Source organism: Triticum aestivum, chromosome 6A (assembly GCF_018294505.1).
Source record: "Triticum aestivum cultivar Chinese Spring chromosome 6A, IWGSC CS RefSeq v2.1, whole genome shotgun sequence".
Taxonomy (NCBI): Eukaryota; Viridiplantae; Streptophyta; class Magnoliopsida; order Poales; family Poaceae; genus Triticum; species Triticum aestivum.
Window position 1 is genome coordinate 440,096,684 of NC_057809.1, and position 22,141 is coordinate 440,118,824.

The following is a 22,141-nucleotide window of genomic DNA, read 5'->3' on the forward strand; positions in this document are numbered from 1 at the left end:
AAATAATAATACCATGCCAAGTTTCAACATTTTCACAGTTCATTTTGTAGTGATTTTTAATTTCACGTTCATTTAGCTCTTTAAACAATTCAATAAATGACCGAAAAACAAATGATGTCAGAACATGTTGGAAATTGATGACGTCGCTTTGAATGCTGCATACTGAACACAAAAGAAGTCCGGAGTTCAAATAAGTTTAAAAAACATTGAAGTGCCCGTGTAACAGATGAGTTCTCGTCCGAAACCCTGATACTCCGAAAGAGATTGTCTAGTTTGTACACAAAGTGCGTCCAGTTTTTGCCGTGACCCTATCTACTCTTTCGCACATGCTATGCGGGTGAAATGATGATACCATGCTAAATTTCAACATTTTCACAGTTTATTTTGTAGTGATTTTCAATTTCACGGTCATTTAGCTCTCTAAACAATTAGGTAAATGACTGAAAAACAACAAATGATGTCAGAACATGTTGGAAATTGATGACGTCGCTTTGAATGCTGCATACGGAACACAAGAAGTCCGGAGTTCAAATAAGTTATTAAAAATAAAAAAGAGGTGCAATGCTGGTTAATTTTCTTCAAGCCTTTCGAAATAGTGTAGACTGCACTGCACATAGCTCAGTGCAATCTATGCTATTCCGAAAGGCTTGAAGCTAATCAACGTGCAGGTGAGCATTGCGCCTCTTCGTCATTGTCTCTGCACTCACGGCTTATGTACCGCTCATACTGCCTCTTTCTTGGCGAGGTGGGACTAAAAATCAGCTTACTAAGAAAGTCTAGTACCGGTTCATGCCATGAACCGGTACTAAAGGTCTTCGTGGGGGACCCAGCCTGACCACAGCCGCACAGGCCTCATTAGTACCGGTTCATGGCATGAACCGGTACTAAAGGTTGCCCACGAACCGGTACTAATGATGCCCGCCCGCCTAGCCATTGGAACCGGCATTAATGATCACATTAGTGCCGGCTCAAATTTAAACCGGCACTAATGTGCTTCACATTTGACCCTTTTTCTAGTAGTGGTATGTGGCTATATGTTTTTTTTTCATATGTGGCTATATGTTTTTTTTATTTTTATTAGTTTAATTTTTTTGTTTATATGTGATGTATATGTGTAAGTGATGTATATGTGTATGTTGAATATGCTAAATATATATGTCAAAAATGTTTTTTTGTTCATAGAAAAGTTTTATATATGCAAAAGTTACAATTTTAGAAAAGTTTTATATATCTAGCTAGGAAGGGAAGAAGAAGAAAAAGAAGGATAGGAAAGAAGAAAATAAGACGAAAGAAAGAAGAAGAGGAGAGGAAGAAGAGGAGAAATAAATAAGAAGAGGAAAATAAGAAAAATAAGAGGAAAATAAGAAAGGAATAGAGGAAAAGAAGAAAAAAATAGAAAATCTATTTTTTTCTCCTTCTCCTCTATTCCTTTTTTCTTCTCCTCTTTTTTTCCTTTTTTTTATTTGATCTTCTCCTCTATTCCTTTCTTCTTCTTCTCTTTTTATTTCTTCTTCGTTTTCTTATGTTTTATCGGGTCTGTCGTCGTCGATATACCCCTCCTGATAACTTCAACACGAGAGGGGGTCGATATACCCCCTCCCTGATAATATTATTTTCCCATGTACGTATGTCGTGTCGATATAAACTCCCGATAACTTCAACACGTGGGGGGTCGATATACCCCCTCCCGATAACTTCAACATGAGGGGGGGTCGATATACCCCTCCCGATAACTTCAACACGAGGGGGGGTCGATATACCCCCTCCTCGATAATATTATTTTTCCATGTACGTATGTCGTGTCGATATAAACTCCCGATAACTTCAACACATGGGGGGGTCGATATACCCCCTCCCGATAACTTCAACACGTGGGGGGGTTGACCTACCCCCTCCCCGATAACATTATTTTCTCATGTATGTATGTCATCGTTGTCGATATAACCCCCTCCCGGATAACTTCGACCGTGATAACTTATACCACGGGAGCACCCCCCGGCCCTCTCACTCGACCAAAACTCTCAAGGACACCCAAACCCTAGAAAAAAACGATGTCGGTCTCCTACCCCCTCCCGTCGCGCCCATACCCTTGAAGCGTTACCGAGGCCACCCCAAACCCGGAATAAGCTAGGTCTACGTTTGCCACTAATATATCCACATGTTGTCATGTTTGTGTAATAATTGTCATGTTGTAATATTTGCAGAAACAATGGAGTTCGGATGAGACGAGGAACAAGAACAGATGTTGGGGGACATAATCTTAGCCGGACATGATGTCATGTCGTATCTTAACGACAATGATGGTCTGGAAGCAGAACAGGGTGATGAAGAAGCAGGCTACGGTGATCGAAGAATGGAGGAGGAAACACATGATTATGATGGCTCCAGTGACCCAATGCTGGTGTAAGAAGGAGCCCGTGGTGACGGCTCCGGTGACCGAACAGAGTCCGCCCAGGTAAATATATTAGTTAAGCTTGTGATGACTAGCTAATTGGTGCATTCATTGTTTTGGTATGTACACATATTAATTAACTCTCGTCTAATTCTTCTTTTTTCTAGCCCTCCGGATCAAGCACAACTTCGGTAAAGAGACGAGGCCCGAAGAAAAAGTTGCGCTCGGATGAAAGGTTTGAGATCACAGAAATCGCGTGCAATGGCATGCCGATTGAACCCATCCGGACAAAAGGAAGCATTTTCTACTTAGTGCAGGGTCCGATCAGCATCCAGCAATGGTATAAGCCTAAGAACGAAGACCCTGAGGTGTCTTATGTCAATGATATGCAGAAAAATGATCTTTGGACTGAGCTGAAGGCAAATTTCACCCTACCGCCAGAGGAGGGTCCGGAGAAGCCAGTTAAAGAGCAATTAGTCAAGTCTCATGCTCTTAAGAAGATGGCAGAGCTATTCAGGAGGTGGAAGAATGAGCTGAAAACATTTGTCGACAACGAAGAGACACCAGAATTCATCGGCAGATATGAGAAGATCAGAGATCACTGGCCCACATTTGTGGCCTACAAGACATCGAAAAAGAGTAAGAAGATGTCGGCGACAAACAAGAAAAATGCTGCAAAGAAGAAGCTTCACCATCGGATGGGGTCAGGTGGCTACCTCAAAGCTCGGCCTAAGTGGGTCAAGGCTGAGAATGATCTGCTTGATAAAGGGATCGAACCAGAGACAATGAACTGGCCAGACCATTGCCGGACTTGGTTCTTCGGGGCTGGCGGAACCGTGGACCCTGTATCAAGGAAATGCGTTTGGATGAACGAGCAAATGAACATACCAGTCAAGAAGCTAAAGCACTATATCGATGCAGCGCAGCAAGAGACGTTCGTTCCAGACAAAGAGAACGACGAGCTCACAATGGCCCTCGGGAATCATGAGCACCCTGGACGGACACGAGGCACGCCAGGCTCCATTCCGTGGAGGGCTGGGTTTCCGGATGCAGGCGGTTACAAATGCCAGGAGAGGGGAAAAAAGTGCAGCAGACCCAAATACAGGCGCTGCACGCAAGGGTACAAGCGATAAAGGAACGAGAAGCAAATCGCAGCAAGAACTGCCGAAGCTTCCCCCGAAGCTACCCCGCCATCTCAGCGCAGAAGCAGCGTGGCTTCCACCGAGCTGCTTCAGCCGGAGCATGTCTTGACGGCTCCTGCCAGCTATTCCGTGGATGCTATCACGGAGTCTCAAAGTCGCCACCTTATGACGCAATGGATGAATTTGAAGGTCAAGGCAATTGTTGGCTCTGTTTTTTCTACTAAACCCGGCGCAACTTTTCACTGCCGGCCGATTCCAGAAGGATATGCTAGGGTGATGGTGGATGAAATAACGGAGGGATTTGAGGACCTCCAGCTTGACCACCTACCGGTGAAGGGGAGACTCGGCTGGGTTCTGCTCTGAAGACTCCATGCCTATGGCAGAAGGAGCTCATCAACCTTCCGAACTAGACGCCTCTGCCTCCTCCTCCTCCTCCGGCGAGTCAGGGCACTCCGCCTCCTCCACCGCCTCCTCCTCCAGCGAGTGACTATCAGGGCACTCGGCCTCCTTCTCCGGCACGTGGGGGCACTCCGCCTCCTCCTCCGGCGAGTGACGATCAGGGCACTCGGCCTCCTTCTCCGGCGCGTGACGGCACTCCGCCTCCTTCTCCGCCTGCGCCGGCGCGCCCGGGCAGCCAGCCTCCTCCTTCTCCGCCTCGTCAGCAAGGGCGGAAAAGACCCACCGCCGCTCCGGCTGCTCCGGCACATCGTAGTCCTTCTCCGCCTCGTAAGCAAGGAAAGAAGACAATCGCAGCTGCTCCGTCTGCTCTGCCGACATCTAGCGGTACAACCAGAGGCGGGAGGCAATACAGATTCGGTCCTTCTCTGAAGACTCCAGAGAAGTTGCCATACGCAATTACCCCGGAGGAGAACATCGACATCGCGCGAGCCGAAGTGAGGAACTTCTTTGAAGAGGTGAAAGCAAAGAAACATCCACCTCCGGAGGAGAAGGTAGATCCAAAAGTGAAGCGCACTCTGGCTGCCCTGAAAAAACCAGCAAAGTCTCCGCCGAAAGACAACTATGAGCGCATTATTGAAAAGTCATTTGTCGAAGAGGAGCGGTCGGGAAGTACTGTCAATGACCAAAGGTTAAAAGAACGACGAGCTGGGAAAAAAATTCCCCAGCTCAGCGAACAAGCGAACCAAGCGTGCCCCCCACTCAAGGTGCCTATTAATGATCCGAGGATGGTGCCCGGTTATAGCAATCTTGGAGATTACCTGCCTGATAATGTACATTATGAGTTCTTGGAGGTGGAGGAACACAGATACAAGTACGGGAAGCATCGCGAAGCGCACTCTGGCTGCCCTGACAAAACCACCCAAGTCTCCGCCGAAAGGCAACTATGATCGCATTATTGAAAAGGAATTTGCCGAAGCAGAGCGGTCGGGAAGTACTATCAGTGATCAAATGCTGAAAGAACAACGAGCTGGGAAACAAATTGCCCATCTCGGCGAACAAGTGAAGCAATCATGCCCCCCACTCAAGGTGCCTAGCGACATCGTTGCTAATGATCCGAGGATGGTGCCCGGTTATAGCAATCTTGGAGATTACCTGCCCGACGATGTACATTATGATTTCATGGAGGTGCAGATACAAAGATACGAGTACGGGAAGCCTCTCGTCAAAGATGAAAGATCTCTAACAACGATGATGCGAAGATTCCATGATTGGTACATGAAAACCTGCAGAGAGTCGGGGGGAGGAATACTTTGCCGCTGAGAGTTAGAGATGAGCATGATCTCATTGGAATTGAACTGTTGAATGTTCCATTTGAGGAGTTCTTCCAGTTTTTCAATCAAAAGGCCCTCGATAAAGCAACGGTCACTTGCTACTGTTTGTAAGTAGTACTACTTCTGTCATTAAGTCTCTCTATATAGGTCAACTCTTTCATTGCATGTATTTATAATTATCCTTATTATATTATGTAGATTGAAGATCGCCGAATTGAAGAAAAGACAAATCGATGATATTGGGTTCATTAACACAAATCTCATAGATACAATTGAGGTTAAATATCGTGCCGACGATGCCGAGGCCAACTTGCTACATTCGTTGGTAATAAATGAAAACAAAGGTACAATATTCTTTCCTTACAACTTCAAGTGAGTGTTACTGTCTTGTGCATATTCGGTTTCCCTTATTAGTTCAGGTTATAGTAATGTAATTGATGAGTTATGCATGCGTGCGCAGCTTCCACTATATTCTCCTAGAGATTAAGCTTGAGCAGGACTAGTAACCGTCTTAGACTCGAGACGAAAAGATCCCCAGGACTATGCGGACATGACACAAATGCTCGAGAAGTAAGTTAAATTGATCATTATCCACCATATCAGTAACTTTGTTCATTTCCTGATATATCAAGTAATTGTTTTCTTTGTCTGGCAGGGTTTGGAGAAAATTCACCAAAAAAGCTCCGGGACTGCCAAAGAAGCTGCAATTTAGACACCCGAAAGTAAGTACTATATAGTAACATATTCCACGCATCTCCTAGTGATTCAAGCGCTAATTTCATCAATACCATTTAGCATGCTTGCTTATCAGTTTGATTGACCTCTATTTCTTGTAAAGTGGTTGTGGCAGGAAAAATGAAATGATTTCTGTGGATACTACGTTTGCGAGTCCATTCGCCACACAACCTGTGAACGAGGGTACTCTGACGAACAATACGAAGTGCGTAAGCAATAATATTCACAATTTTATTTTATTACCATCATTTGTGTTGAGTTTCATTTATTCATATATATATGTATGTGTGTGTGTGTGTTTTGACCCCTTCTTCAAATTTGATCTTTCGGATGCGGGATAAACTCCTAGCACCACATCACCACATCGTATGCGAGCAATTCAAGAGGAATTGACGATATTCTTCCTTGACCACGTGATCGCTAAAGATAAAGAATACTATGTGGATCATGTGTTCGTATATAATTAGGAGATTATATTGTAAGAGATAATTATTGTATATATGTAGCCGGTAGTGTCGGATAGATATACAAGAACTTGTTGTTCGACCAATCTCTTCGAGAAGGAGAGGTGGTTGATATCACTTCTATCTGTATGCATATATGTTCATGACGATCTTCTGTTTTCTTCATCTGCTTACTAGCTAGCTAGCGTGTCTAGTCCTCTCTATACATATATAGTACGTAGCGTCGACCAAGCACGGACATAAGAGAGGATATTTCTCTCTATTAGTTAGCTAGCTAACACAATATATGAAACACCTAAATTAACCTCCCAAAACCCCCAACCCCCCCCCCCCTTCAAAAGAAACCAAAAACCTCAGCCCCTGAAATGCTGACGCGTGGATGCCTATTGGTCCCGGTTGGTGCCACCAACTGGGACCAAAAGAAAAAAAACAAAAATCTCAGCCCCTGAAATGCCGATGCATGGATGTCTATTGGTCCCGGTTGGTGCCACCAACCGGGACCAAAGGCCCTCCTGCCTGGGCTTGGCGCACCGGCCACGTGGAGGCCCATCTGTCCCAGTTCCTGTTTGAACCGGTACTAAAGGGCCAGGGCATTAGTAACGACCCTTTAGTCCCGATTCAAAAACCGGGACAAAAGGCCCTTACCAACCGGGACAGAAGACCTTTTTTCTACTAGTGTAATTCGCTTGACATAAATGAACGGGTAACTAAACGAGTGGTTGAGGTCAGTTTGGCGAAACTTCTTAGAGAAGAAGAAATCAAATGAGCCCTTAGAGCTAAAGTGGGTCAAGTAGTTTAAGGGGATAATAATACACAATTTTCCATATGATTCCAATGGCAAACATAGGAAAAAAATTCATCCAACTTAACACGATGAAGGTACAATTGTAGGCCATGAGAACCTAGAGATGCATATTTCCAGCTTTTGTAGAAAGCTGTTTGGGGCCTAGTAGAGAAGTATGTCTCACTCAACAAGGACATGGTTGAGGACATAGCACAACTGGGAGATGATGAGAATGAGGTACTCACTGCTCCATTTATAGAGAAGGAAGTGTTTGAGGCAATTTCGCAAATGAAGAATAACAAAGCACCTGGTACAGATGGTTTACCAATAAAATTCTATAAGAGGTGTTGGGATAATATTAAAGGTGACTTCATGCAATGTTCCATGATCTGTTTAATGGCCATTTACAATTATCAAGATTGAACTTTGGGACAATCACATTGTTACCAAAGAAGGAAGAGGCAGTTTGCATTCAGCAGTTCAGACCGATGTCTGCCTAATGTAGCTTTAAGTATTTACAAAAGTTGGAACGAATCACCTAATACAGATTGTTCATTTTGTGGTTCATCCGACTTAAAATGGATTTCATGCATGGGCAACACATCCTCGAGGGAGTGGTCGGTCTACATGAAACCTTGCATGAAATCCATTCGAAGAAACTTGATGTTGTGGTTTCAAAGTGGATTTCAAGAAGGCATATTATAAAGTCAAGTGATGATTTTTACAGCAAGCCTTGCGTATGAAAAGTTTTGGTGCGGCCGAAGCATGTCGAATCCTTTGTACAAAAAGGCAACGTAGGAATCAAGGTTAATGACGACATAGGTCATTATTTCCAGATGCAAAGAAAGAATAAGACAAGGGGATCTGATGTCTCCTATCCTGTTTTAATGTTGTTGCTCATATGTTGTCTGTTCTCATTAATAGAGCTAAGGAGGACGGCCAGGTGTAGGTGGTCTAATTCCGCATCTAATGGATGGTGGGATGTCCATTCTACAATACGCAGATGACACCATTATTTTCATGGAATATGATCTAGAAAAGGCGAGAAATATAAAATTAGTTTTATTCCTTTTAAAACAACTATCTGGGCTTAACATTCATTTTAATAAAAGTGAGTTAGCTGATATACTATTGAAAGTGGTGTCCATCTGAATGAATAAACATGTGTCGTTCTAAACGTAACCACCGACAGAGAATTTTCTTAAAAAGATGAAGCTAATTTTAGTTTTGACTCTTTTGTACCGACCTTCTCGATGTCATCTCAGCGTGAAATTTGCACAAATCTAAAAGGGTCTCTTGTCTTTGGTGTGTAAATTTTTTATTTGTATTTATTCAAAAAAATGTACAAAAAATAATGTTAACATGTAATTATTGTAAGAATAAATTCTTTAAGTGTGTTTGCATTAAACGCATTCAATTCTTGTTCATCCGTGATTATTTGTTCAGGCAAAATTTTGCACAAGTCTAGAGTTATCTCTTGTCTTTGATGTGTACACTTTTTACATGTATAACCTATTTTTATTTTCAAGCCTAATTTATTTAAAATAGCTAAAAATTGATAGTTGCCTATTTACCCTCCTCTAGTCAATTATATCGATCCTTTCAACTGATCGGTGAACTGAGCAGATCAATGCAGTACAAAAAAATCAATAAAAGCCGGAAATGAACCAGGTAAAAAATAATACATGTGTCAGCCTAAGAAGGTTGGTTCTCCGTACATAGCCTAAAATTACAGTGATTGGTGGACCGAACAGACCGGCGCAATCCAAAAAATCATTAAAAATCAAGAATGAACTGTGCTATTAGTGAGAAATTGTACACTAATTTATTTAATAAGACGTGCTATAGCGTGGCGTTATTTTTTACAGTGAGCAAAAAGGAAAAAAAGGGCCTCGCTAGCGGTGGAATCAATGGCGGTGGTAGCGGACTCTATATTTCTACTGCAGAGTGAAATATAGGCGGTGAACTAACCCATCAAAAACCAGCAGGCGACCCTCTAAAACTTGCCTAAAGCAGATGCAAACCAGGGGCACGTGGCAATCATATAAGCTTTGAATCATAGCACTGTGAATGCACGGGGTTGCCCCTGGCTTAGCCAGTATTTCATATATATATATATATATATATATATATAGAAAATCCATCCTACCACCTGGAGTAGTTACCTCACATGTCTCATATACTACCATGTGATACTATATATATATTATTTTATTATTTTAAATATGTTCATGTACTTATCTAAGATATTTCAAAGTAAGTTATATGAAAAAATTGCATATGAGCCCATAATTTTTGTTATATTTGCGAAATACGTACATATTTGTACGTAAAAAAGAGTATACTTAAAACAAGATATATACTACCTAAAAATTAGTATATATACTACCTAATCATTGTTATATACTACATACTACACGTACATACTCTCGGTTTCGTCAGATACTACATACAACATACAAAACGCAAGTGGTAGTAACTACCACTGCTTGTAGGAAATATATATATATACCGCTGTTATAGGCATGACATAAAAAAATCATAAACTAAAATTTAATGGCAATTTTTTAAAAAGAAAATGCATAGAAGGGTCTAGAACAAAGAGAAGTGTTTATGATTTGAAGTTTGTACATTGTAATTTGTTTAGAAGGAAAAATTGAAGAATTAAAATATAGAACATTCCAAAACAAAGAAGTGCTTGTTTTTTCTATAAGTTTGTTCATCAACCACGGAATCTTGTAGATAGTACATGTGGCAGTCAGGTAGAGTGAAGAGGTTATCGAATGACCAACAACGCTCTAATTTGACACATCTCTACAGTTGAACTAGTTTCATCCAGCTGACATTCAAAGTTATTCATACACTATATAGTGTTATAGATATAGATATCAGTGAAATTAGATTGACTACAAATGATATGCAATGCAATGAGATAAAGCCAGTGGCCGGTTTATTATTAGCCATGCATGCCCTAAAATACAACCAATATAATACTACTCCCTCTGTCCCAAAATAGTTTTTTTTTAGATTTGTCTAGATACGGATGTGTCTAAAAACATTTTAGGACGCTGATAAATGCCACACATGTGAGCGTTAGAGTGTCTGCCTACATATTTTGTGTGGTGTATAAGAGAAACAACGCACACACCTACGTGTGGGCAAAACAAGTAATGCACACACACCTTTTTTCCCTCTCAGTCCCTCTCACACGCGTGCGTGTGGACGAAATAGATAACGCCCACACGCCCCATACGTCAGGCCTCATACCTCGTGGTCCTGCACGCCCCGCGTGACAGTCACCGCGCACCCCGCAGTTGCCATGGTCCAGACCCTCGTCAATGTTCGTTTAACTGCAGTTGCCATGTCGCTGAACTTCGGTTGCCATGTCGGACAACTACAGTTGTTATATATGGTCTGATCTACTGCAGTTGCCATGATTTCAAAACTTTAGAAGTGTCCACCCACTAACACTAGGCAGTTGCCATGTAGCACTACAAAAAGGCATGGCAAAAAACATGTTCGGGTAAAAGAGAGAGTTGCCATGTGCTCACAAGCACGCTAGGGCAGTTGCCTTGTAAAGAGAAAAAGTTGCCATCTGCTTACGTGCACGCTAGAGCAGTTGCCATGTACCATGCAAAAACACATGGCAACTTAGGTAAGAGAATTGCCATCTGCTTACAAGCAAAGGTAGGGCAGTTGCCATGTACCCTACAGAAACACATGGCAACTGCCAGCTTTGGGTGTAGGCGAGGAGACAGGCGTGTGGACGAATTGCTAAACGTCCACACACCAGCCCCTCTGCGTGCGTGAAAACTGGTGTGTGAGCGAATTGCTAAACGCCCACACACCAACCCCCCGTGTGGTGAAAAAGGACGTGTGAGCGATCGGATGAATGCCCACACACTAGCTTCGCCCTACATGGCACACAAAAACTGCTAGAACGCACCAAGATTCATGTAGAATTAGTTGGATGAGGATCCATGCATGTGGGCGAGTTGTCAGACGCCCACACGTGTGGGCGTTAGTGTTTTCGACATTTTATTATTTGATACTTCCATATCTTAATAAATGTAAGACAAGCTTTTTCTGGACGAAGGTAATATATAATTAAGAGTAAGTATCATAAACTACTATAACATACATTAATGTCGTATATATGATACTAACCTATGAGATTATTCACTCTAAGAGGTCCATAACTCCTCCACTACCCAAGCTCTACTATACGTACTGGTGGTCCCTATACAGGGATTACCAATTAGGCTCGGTTGATTCAAAGAATTTTCATAGAAATTTTGAAGGACTAGAGTTCTTTTGGAATATTTTTCTATGTTGGTTGTTTGATTCATAAGATTGAATTCTATAGAACTTTTTGGATGGATTTATGTTTACTTCCCAAAGGATTTCTAGCATCCGCTCAAACCTTTTTGAACGAATCATTTGTCTGTTCATATAATGCAATCAAAAAGCCTAAAATATTGTAGAATTGAGATGACCATTTCAATTCAATCATATGTTTTTTCTATTCCCATGCTTTTAGAATCTTACAAATCAAAGAAGCTCTTAATTTGCATGTTGTCCTGTGTGCATGAGTGCTAGTATATCAGATATTCTTTAGAGAAAAAAAGACGTATAAACAGAACGCCACTACACAGGCCGGGCTGGCCGGCACAATAAACACACACCCCTTACCTTGTCTCCTAGTCACACTAGAATAACGCAGACCAGGGTTAAACCTGCGAGTGGGCGTGTGTGTAAATGTGAGCAGTGGGCACAACTCAACCGTCCACCATGAGGTGGCTCCATAGTTTATGAATAATGTGACGTAAGACAATGCGTAAGAATATTTGTTGTATTTGTGAGGATAAAAAAAGTTGTGCGAATAATTCAAAGGTGTCATATTGGGATGTTACCGACATAGCTAACTCTTGGGCGCAAGGCTTTCAAAAAAAAAATCTTGTGCACAAGGACTTAATTACATGTCGACTTGGAGGGATTATTCTACAGATATAAAACAAAGTGAATAGAAACGGCAATCAAACTTCCATATTAGGTGAGAACTATAGCATATTGGGAACATATACACAAGTATGCTAGCACAGAATGGTTCTTAATAAATTAACGAGAAACTAAGAAATAGAGGAGTTAAATGATGCATTTTAACAGAAAACTTGCATTCAACAAACTGAAAAAGGTAGTTTCTGATTGTTTGAAAAAAGGTAGTTTCTTTTTTGAGGTGGCAAACTATATTGTTTCTTATTGGTATGACCAACCCGTCGACTGCGAGGTGCTTGTGATTAAATTGTTAATCTTAAATTATCTCAGTTCAGTCTCTTGGAGATGCTCATCAGGACTGGGCATTCATGCATAAGGGTAGAGGATGCGTACATGTTGTGGGTGTCTATATCTGTACTGTTTTTCTCATTTCTCAAAAAAAAAAATTGATGCACAATTATTATTATTTTTACAACACGCTTTATAGAGAGTAATGCATTTTATGTTGAAAAAAGACGAACATTTTATGGTTCACTTCGATCTATATTGTAAGAGAGAGCAGCACCTTTCAAGAGTAATCTAATGTCGTTACCATTGATCTCTATTTTTTGTGTGGTCACCTTTTTGAATTAATCGTACGTGTCTATAATGAGGCAGCAAGCAAAACTAAATCCTTGAGCAAGAGAGAGACACGAAACAACAGGAGTTGCACATCTAGATCTATCCCAAGGCTCCGTTTACTATTGCTGCGAATTCTTGCAATCTTATATTATGTTTGTTTATCCGCATTTGACTACTTCATGGCTAATTTCCTAAACAAATTATGAACTAAACACGACGAAGTATAGCGCAACAAACCGTAAACTGAGCCTAAATCAACTGATCGCTGGATCTAACTCCACACATGTGTTCAGAGGAAGAATCAATCCTAGAGATAACTAGGCGCGGCCGCTTTTCTTCCTGGAGATAAGTACGAGACGTCACCAATGGAACAGTGACGTGCCCGACAATGACCTAGGTAGCAGTCCCTACCCTTTACTCCAGCAGCAAGCAGCTGGCTATCGGAGACAAATATATGTTACACCACGCAATTACTTTCGACAGTGACGCAACGTGTAAGAAATTGAAGAACATAGGGACAGCATGCAGCGCAGCGCTGCGCAAGAAATCTGCAATTACCTGGCAAGAAAAGAGTCAAGTGGTAAGCAGATCTGAGCTATCGATCCATGCGCACATTTGCCTCTAGATCGTCCATCTCCGGCCTACTCAGTAGGTTGATCTGCCATGAACATTCCAGACTAATATAAGCCGAAAGCAATCGTAATCAAAACATGCGATACTGTAGTAGATCTGACAAAAATTTACGGAGATCCATGAGTATATTTTTACCTTGGTTGCTCCAAGATCCAGATTCTTGGAACCAGCTATAGCTGAATCAATCAGCGGCGCCGCAGTAAATGCCTTTTTCCCTTCCCAAGGCCGGAGCGAGGAGCAGCGGTTAACGGTAAAATCCCTTGGAAAAGATGAGAGAATTTATCAAAGCAAAAGGGAGCATCTTCGTATCGTACCGAGAGAAAAGGGAGGGAATCCGTGCGCGAAAGCGTACCCACGCGCGCGGCGCCGTACGCTCTAGCCTCCCAGAAATGGAAACTTGCAGAGAGCGGCATGAACACAAAATTGCGGGTTAGTCTGTACGGCATACGATGACGCAAAAACGACGGCCGGCCGGCCGGCCAGCCGGCCTCTGCTGTGGACGCGGCGGCGGTGTGCTAGCGCGTGCAGCCAGCCACGGCGAAGGCCGGAAGGGAAGCGGGAGAGTGGATGACAGGAAGAGCAGTGAGCACGCGGCCGCGACGGCACACCCGGGCGGTGCCGTAACGACCGGCCGTGTGCTCACTCTCTTCTGTCACCGCCCAGCGCCCGTACCGGTCCTTGCCGAGCTAAGCAGCCGCGCCGCGCCCCTTCAACGCACACCGCCGCCGCGGCCACCGCACGCGGCACGGACGCTGGCGTTCTTTTGCGAGATCGATGGGGGAGATGGGAGAGGTGGGGAGAGACGGGTGTTGGGAAGCCGGATATATAGGCCGAGGGGTTGGGGGAGGTAGCCGGGCACGCACGTGTTGGGCCCGCGGTATGGCAGCGACGAGCGGAGAACGTGCAGCGCCGGAACATTCCGCGGCTGGCTGGCTGGCTGGCTGGCTGGCTAGGATTTTCCTACTCCGATCCCGCCGCGCGCGAGAGGGGTGGTTGTCAGGCTGAGGTGGTTGGTTGCATCGATCTAGCGCATAACAAGGGCACGATCGAGCGACGGGTCGATGGCGCCCGGCGCTGCGGACGCGGCCGCGCTAGGTAACGAGCTAGCTGCTAGCTGTCGCCGCGCCGCGCCAGATCGAATCGAGCTAGCCAGCGGCGTCGCTCGCCCGGCGGCCAGGCTGGGATGGATGGATCGATGGCAGGCGTGCCTCCCCTCCTCGATCGTGTTCGGCTCTTTCTAAAATCGGGCATGCGCGGCGCCGTGAGTGAAGGCGAGGGGAGGCGTGTGGGGTTCATCTCCTCGAAGCGATAAGCTGGGGCATTAAAGCCGCGCCGGGGCCGGTGGCCCCTCGACACGACACGAGAGGCGAGGCCACCCCGCGATAAGATTTTTCCAAATCTTGCCACCCTTTTCTTTTTTCCTTCTACCACCAGCTTTGACTCACCGGCCGATCGATGACCACAACCGAAGCACAGAGATGCCCGCCCGCCCGTCCCGAGCGTCGCTGGAGCGCCAACAAGTGGCAATTTGAGCAGCGCGCCTTCTTCCCATCGCTTCACGCACATGTTCGACGTGACATGGCTGCTCCGACAACTGTCGAGCCACCAGAGAGAGAGAGAGAAACGGAATGTGTACATATACTCCATCTGTGTGCGAAAATTTCTTTTGGAGGACGAGCAGCTCCATGGAGCTTACGTTTGCAAAATTAAAAAATCATCAATTTTTTTTTCAAAATAATCTGATAAAATATAGATGTACATGGAGGCATAATGTATATGTGTGTAAAATTTCAAAACGGAATACATTGAAATGAGGGCTGTGCAAAAAAAAAACCAAATCTAGGGCTTTTCTACGCATGGCACTATTCATTCTCAAAGTTCATGAATTTGTTTTTTTTATGGGTCACATTTCAAGGTATTTTATCCTGAATTTTCACGGACACATACATTTCGTCCTTGCGTACTTGCACATTTTTTCACTATTTTTCAAACTAGAAAATTTTGAAATAAAGTGGAGCCCGGTCACCAAAACACACCCCACTGATTTGTGCACATATATACAAGTAAAGAAAGTTCTTTCAAAAATAGGGCAAATGAAAAGAGGCATGGACTTTATGTGCGTATCAATGAAAGAAATAGAGTGCTATTTGAATGTTTTTTTTTGTGGGTAGTGCTATTTGAATGTTATAGTGTTGCTATAGTGTATTAGGAGAGCCGGCGCTAAGTTCTAGCAAATATGGCTGCTTGCGGCCCTAGTTGAGTAATAGTGCGCTATTTTGTCTAAAAGTTCTAGCGTCATGCAAAAATCTAAAACAGAGAAAAAAAACCCAGCAGCCCAAAGCCGCCCTCTACGATCCATAGCCCTTAGGGCATCTCCAGCCGTTGGCCCCTCAGGGGCGCCTAAAATCGCCGCCTGGGAGTGAGCCGACGTAAAAATTGGACCTGGGGTGAGTTGGTCCTCAGTTGTCGGCCCCAGGGCCGCCCCCAGACACGTTTTAAAATAAAAGAAGTTCGACGAAGTTCGGCTTAAACACGATAAAATTCGGTCAAACACGATAAATTTCGGCCAAACACGATAAGTTTCGGCACATTTCGGCGAAGTTCACGGATTTTCATTATATAGCACATATACATAAACCAATCTAAAGGAAAAAGTGGCTGAAGTCGCCACCGTCGCCGCCATCGTCGTCGTCGGCCTTCTCCTCCTTGACGCGGGCGCCCCTGCTGGACCCCTGCCCGGCGTCGCCATGGCGGACTGGTGGCGGCGCATCGTCGTCGTCGTCGTCGCTGTTGCAGATGACGACGACTCCGCCTTCGTCGCGGTCGCGTCGACGCTCCGCGAAGCGAAGCAGGGCGGCGCGCTGGCGCTCCTTCGCCTTCTCCAGGCGCTCCTTCTCCATCGCTATGGAGTCCCTGCGCGCCCATTCCAGGGCCGCGTCGTCGTCGTCGAGCTCCGTCGTCACCGGCGCGGCCGGCTCCTTCTTCACCGGCACGAGCCCCGGCTTCATCTTTGACTTGACGAAGCGCGGAGGAGGAGCCGACGAGTAGGCGCGCCGGCCGCCCTCGTTGATGACGACGCCGGTGCTGCGAGTGCGCCGGCCAAGCGGCGTCTCCGCCGCGGGCTCGGCCTTGACGCCGAGCAGGGCCGGAGTGTCGGAGGAGTGGGATAAAGATTGGGAGGAGGAAGAAGAGGAGGAGGACCCGAACCTCCTTGGCGCCCATGGCCCGGCGCGTCGGTGCTGCGCCGGGGCGGCCGCCCTCGCCGGGTATGCCAACGGCGGGTCGTTGCCGCCCTCGAGGTTCGTCGGCACGCCCTCGAGTGTGCGACCGGGGACGCCCCACCACAGGTGGCGCCCCTCGCTGTTCTGCCGGCCGCCGACCACCGGCGCGCCGTTGGTGGATGCCAAGCGCTGCTGCTGGCGGCGCTCGAAATACGCCGCCCAAGCCGCGTGGTTGTCGGCGGCGTACTGGGGGAGGGAGAGTTGGGCGTCGGTGAGGGAGGCGCGCACGACCTTGACTTCCTCGGCGAAGTACTTCGGCTTCGCCACGGCGTCGGGCAACGGGGGAATGGGCACTCCCCCGGCGCTGAGCCTCCACCCCGTCGGCCCGGCGCGCATGTCCGGCGGCGCCGGGATGTTCGCCTGGAACAGGAGCCAGGACTCCTGTTCACGGAGTGAACGGCGGCCGAAGCCGTTGTCCGCCGCCTCGTCTCCGAGGTAGCGTTCTGCCATGGCGACGGGCTCGGGAGAGGTAGAGAGATAGAGGGAGGGGCTGGGCGGCGGCGGTCGGGAGAGGTAGGGAGAGGGAGGGGCTGCGCGGCGGCGAGGGGCGGGACTAGTGTGGGCACAGGCGAGTGTAGGCCACCGGCTATATAGTCGCGCCGCACCCGTGTGTACGCGTGCGAGGAAGGGGAGGCGTCGGCGCGTCGTCCCTTGACGCGCCGCCCGTGAGGAATCAATGGCAAGGCTGACCGGCGGCAGCCTTGCCATTGATTCTCCTCGGGAACCGAGGCCGTTGGGGGAAGACGAGGCGCCGTGTCGCTGACGCGGCGGGCCCGTGGCTGTTTCGAGCCAAAACAGTTCGCCCCGGCGCCCCCGGGCGCCCCCCAGCGCGCCGGGTTCGGCCTGGGTCCGCCGGCGCTGTTTTCAGCCCAGGCCGGCGAAAATCAGGCTCCTAGGGATGTGACTGGACCGTTTTTTGACGCCGATGCGAAAAAATCGCGTGAGGAGGTCTTCCTGGGGGCACGGCTGGAGATGCCCTTACGCCTCTCATTCTTAACATTAGTCCTAACTCACGAGGCAAGGATACCTCACATCCGTTCCAATTCCCACTTGAGCTGTGAGCCACGACGGAGTCGGTCTCTTATAAGCAGTGGCGACTACCTTCAGATCGACTCCAGCCAACACGAGAAAGGGTGATGTCAGCGACGCCACCAGTTACGATGAAAATTCAACCACCAACTAATACTTTCCTTTGCTGCTTCCATGGTTCCACCTCGCTAAGCTCCTCCCGCTGCTTGCTCATGAATCTGCGTGTCTCGTACTGCTGCTCTTATGTGCTAGTGTGGCACTTCTCGCATCTTCCATGGAAAGTTGACGAGGGTGGCGCGGCTGTGGAGATGCGGAGGACGCGGTGTAGGGGACGTCGGGGCCGACGAATCCTAGTCCGGGCTCGACAGATCTGGCTGCCGGTTCGACGAATCGGGCGGGTGCTGGTCACTGCCGATCCGCATGGGGATGGAGGATGTAGGGAAGTGAGAGCGGATGGTTCAAACATCAGTTTAAAATTGGATCAACCACATTTTCTGATTTTGTGCTTCCACACAAATATATTATGCCTCCACTAGTAGAAAAGGAGGCAATGATGCAGGCCGGGTCAGCCCATTAGTCCCGGTTCAGTTCAGAACCGGGACCAATAGGGGCATTGAACCCGGTTCGTGAGCCCAGGGGGGCGGTCAGGCCACGTGGGCCATTGGTCCTAGTTCGTCTGGACCTTTTCGTCCCGGTTGGTGGGACGAACCGGGACCAATGGGCCTCGCTCCTGACCCACCACCATTGGTCCCGGTTGGTGGCTTGGACCGGGACCAAAGGCTCCTCTTTAGTCCCGGTTCATGCCACCAACCGGGACCAATGAAGTGCCTATATATACACCCTCGCGTAAGAGTAGAGCACACTGCTCTGTTTTTTCTGGCCGAGGGGAAGAGGGCTTGGTGGTGCTCTAACTCACCTTCTATGCACACAAGGTGTTCGATGGAATGCCCGAGCCACACTACTTAACCTTTCTCCTCTCCAAGCTCGACCTCCAAGCTCCATTTGCCTCAATATTTATCTAGGTTTAGCGGTCCGTCACGCCCCGTCCCCGTCTTCACCGCCGTCGATCACCCGCGCCGAGCTCATCGCCGGCATCATCGTGGTGAGCCTCTTATTCTTATCTTCTTTCTGAAAGGAAAAAATATTCTTACTTGTATGTTTACATAGATATTTGTATTATTTTCTTACTTTTATTATTGCATCTTATATAGTGCGATGGTTTTGGTATCCGCCCCCGTCGGCCCTCGTCCTGTCTATGATTCGGATGTTGTATATATATTATCTTTATAACTATTGGTTCATTTATTGTTTATGAAAATTATGCCGACCAACGTGACATAGATTTTATTTATGTAGGATGTATGTGAATCAGAAATTCCAACCGACCCTATTGTCGAGAGGTTAAATTTAGTTGAAGAAGAAAACAATTTGTTGAAGGAAAAAATAAAAAAATTGAGGAGGAGAAGATGATATTGGAGTTGCATGTTGCGGATGTCGTCGATGATCACAAGATCAAGATGGATGCAATGCGCTTGAAGATTAGAAAGATTAGAAAATATGCCATTCATACAGAGGCTTGGTATCATTATGCCGTTGGATCAATTGTTACCTTGGTTGCGATTATGATCGCATTGAAATGTTTTACATAGTTTCAATGTATGGTTTAATTAATTAGATGCTCTGGAGAGCTATATGTTGTTAGATTAGAACTATGTATGTACTTTGGTTTTAATGTGATGATGAACTTCTATTAATTTGGACACTTAATTATATATAATGCACGCCGATGAACCGGCAATGGATATACGGTGACAGACACACCTCCGGCGAGTCAGGGCACTCCGCCTCCTCCATCACCTCCTCCTCCGGCGAGTGACGATCAGGACACTCGGCCGGCTCCTTCTTTGGCGCGTGGCGGCACTCCGCCTCCTTCTCCGCCTGCTCCGGCGCGCCCAAGCAGTCAGCCTCCTCCTTCTCTGTCTCGTCAGCAAGGCGGAAGAGACCCGCCGCCGCTCTGGCTACTCCGGCGTGTCGTAGTCCTTCTCATCTGCCTCGTAAGCAAGTAAAGAAGACAACCGCTCCGTCTGCTCTGCCGACGTCTAGCAGTACAGCCAGAGGCGGGAGGACATACAGATTCGGTCCTTCTCTGAAGACTCCAGAGAAGTTACCATACGAGAGGACCCTGGAGGAGAACGCCGAGATCGCGCGAGAAGAAGTGAGGAACTTCTTTGAAGGGGTGAAAACAAAGAAACATCCACCTCCAGAGGAGAAGGTAGATCCGGTGAAAGCGAAGCGCACTCTGGCTGCCCTGACAAAACCACCCAAGTCTCCGCTGAAAGGCAACTATGATCGCATTATTGGAAAAGAATTTGCCGAAGCGGAGCGGTCGGGAAGTACTGTCAGTGATCAAATGCTGAAAGAATGACGAGCTGGGAAACAAATTGCCCATCTCGGCGAACAAGCGAAGCAATCGTGCCCCCCGCTCAAGGTGCCTAGCGACATCGTCGCTAATGATCCGAGGATGGTGCCCGGTTATAGCAATATTGGAGATTACCTGCCCGACGATGTACATTATGATTTCATGGAGGTGCAGATACAAAGATACGAGTACGGGAAGCCTCTCGTCAAAGATGAAAGATCTCTATCAACGATGATGCGAAGATTGCATGATTGGTACTTGAAAATCTGCAGAGAGTTTGGGGGGAGGAGTACTTTGTATGTGAGAGTTAAAAAGGAGCATGACCTCGTTGGAATTGAACTGTTGCCTGTTCCATTTGAGGAGTTCTTTCAGTTTTTTCAATCAATTGGCCCTCGATAAAGCAACGGTCACCTGCTACTGTTTGTAAGTAGTACTACTTCTGTCATTAAGTCTCTCTATATAGCTCAGCTCTTTCATTGGATGTATTTATAATTATCCTCACTATATTATGCAGATTGAAGATCGTCGAATTGAAGAAAAGACAAATCGGTGATATTGGGTTCATTAACACAAATCTCATAGATGCAACTCAGGTTAAATTTCATGCCGCAATACCGAGGCCAACTTGCTACGATCGTTGGTAATAAATGAAAACAAAGATATAATACTCTTTCCTTACAACTTCAATTGAGTGTTACTGTCTTGTGCATATTCGGTTTCCCTTATATATTAGTCAAGGTTATAGTAATGTAATTGATGAGTTATGCATGCGTGTCCAGTTTCTACTATATTCTCCTAGAGATTAAGCTTGAGCAGGGACTAGTAACCGTCTTAGACTCAAGACGAAAAGATCCCCAGGACTATGCGGACATGACTCAAATGCTCGAGAAGTAAGTTAAATCGACCATTATCCACCATATCAGCAACTTTGTTCATTTTCTGATATATCAAGTAATTGTTTTCTTTGTATGACAGGGTTTGGAAAAAATTCACCAAAAAAGCTCCGGGACTCCCGAAGAAGCTGCAATTTAGACACCCGAAAGTAAGTACTATAGTAGCATGTTCCGCGCATCTCTTAGTGATTCAAGCGCTAGTTTCATCAATACCATTTGGCATTCTTGCTTATCAGTTTGATTGACCTATATTTCTTATAAAGTGGTTGTGGCAGGAATAGGAGAATGATTTCTGTGGATACTACGTTTACGAGTCCATCCGCCACACGACTTGTGAGCGGGGCTACTCTGAAGAACAATATGAAGTGCGTAAATAACAACATTCACAATTTTATTTTATTATCATCATTTGTGTTGAGTTTCATTCATTCATTCATATATATATATATATATATATATATATATATATATATATATATATATGTATGTATGTATGTATTGACCCCCTTCTTTAAATTAGATGTTTCAGAAGCGGGATGAACTCCTAGCACCAGCTCGCATGCGAGCAATTCAAGAGGAATTGGCGACATTCTTTCTTTACCACGTGATCGCTGAAGACGGAGAATATATACTATGTGGACCATGCGTCCGTATGTTAGGAGATTATATTTATAAGAGATAATTATTGTATATATGTAGTCGGTAGTGTCGGATAGATATACGAGAACTTGTTGTTCGACCAATCTCTCGGAGAAGGAGAGGTGGTCGATATCACTTCTCTCTGTATGCATATATGTTCATGACGATCTTCTGTTTCCTTTGTTTGCTTACTAACTAGCTAGCGTGTCTAGTCCTCTCTATACGTATGTATAGTACGTAGTGTCGACCAAGCACGGACATAAGAGAGGACACTTCTCTCTATTAATTATAGCTAGCTAACACAATATATGAAACACCTAAATTAACCCCACAAAACCCCCAAACCCCCCCTTCAAAAACAAAAAACAAAAACCCCAGCCACAG

General features: G+C 45.9%; 1 long non-coding RNA gene across 1 annotated transcript; it reads right to left on the bottom strand.

Moving 5' to 3' along the window:
• Positions 1-8,680: 8,680 nt before the first annotated feature.
• On the bottom strand, positions 8,681-14,754 carry LOC123127796 (uncharacterized). Its single transcript, XR_006462796.1, has 2 exons — positions 13,632-14,754; positions 8,681-13,521 (listed from the first exon to the last, which is right to left on the bottom strand). It is a non-coding gene; the product is annotated as an uncharacterized lncRNA (long non-coding RNA).
• Between the last annotated feature and the right edge of the window lie 7,387 nt (positions 14,755-22,141).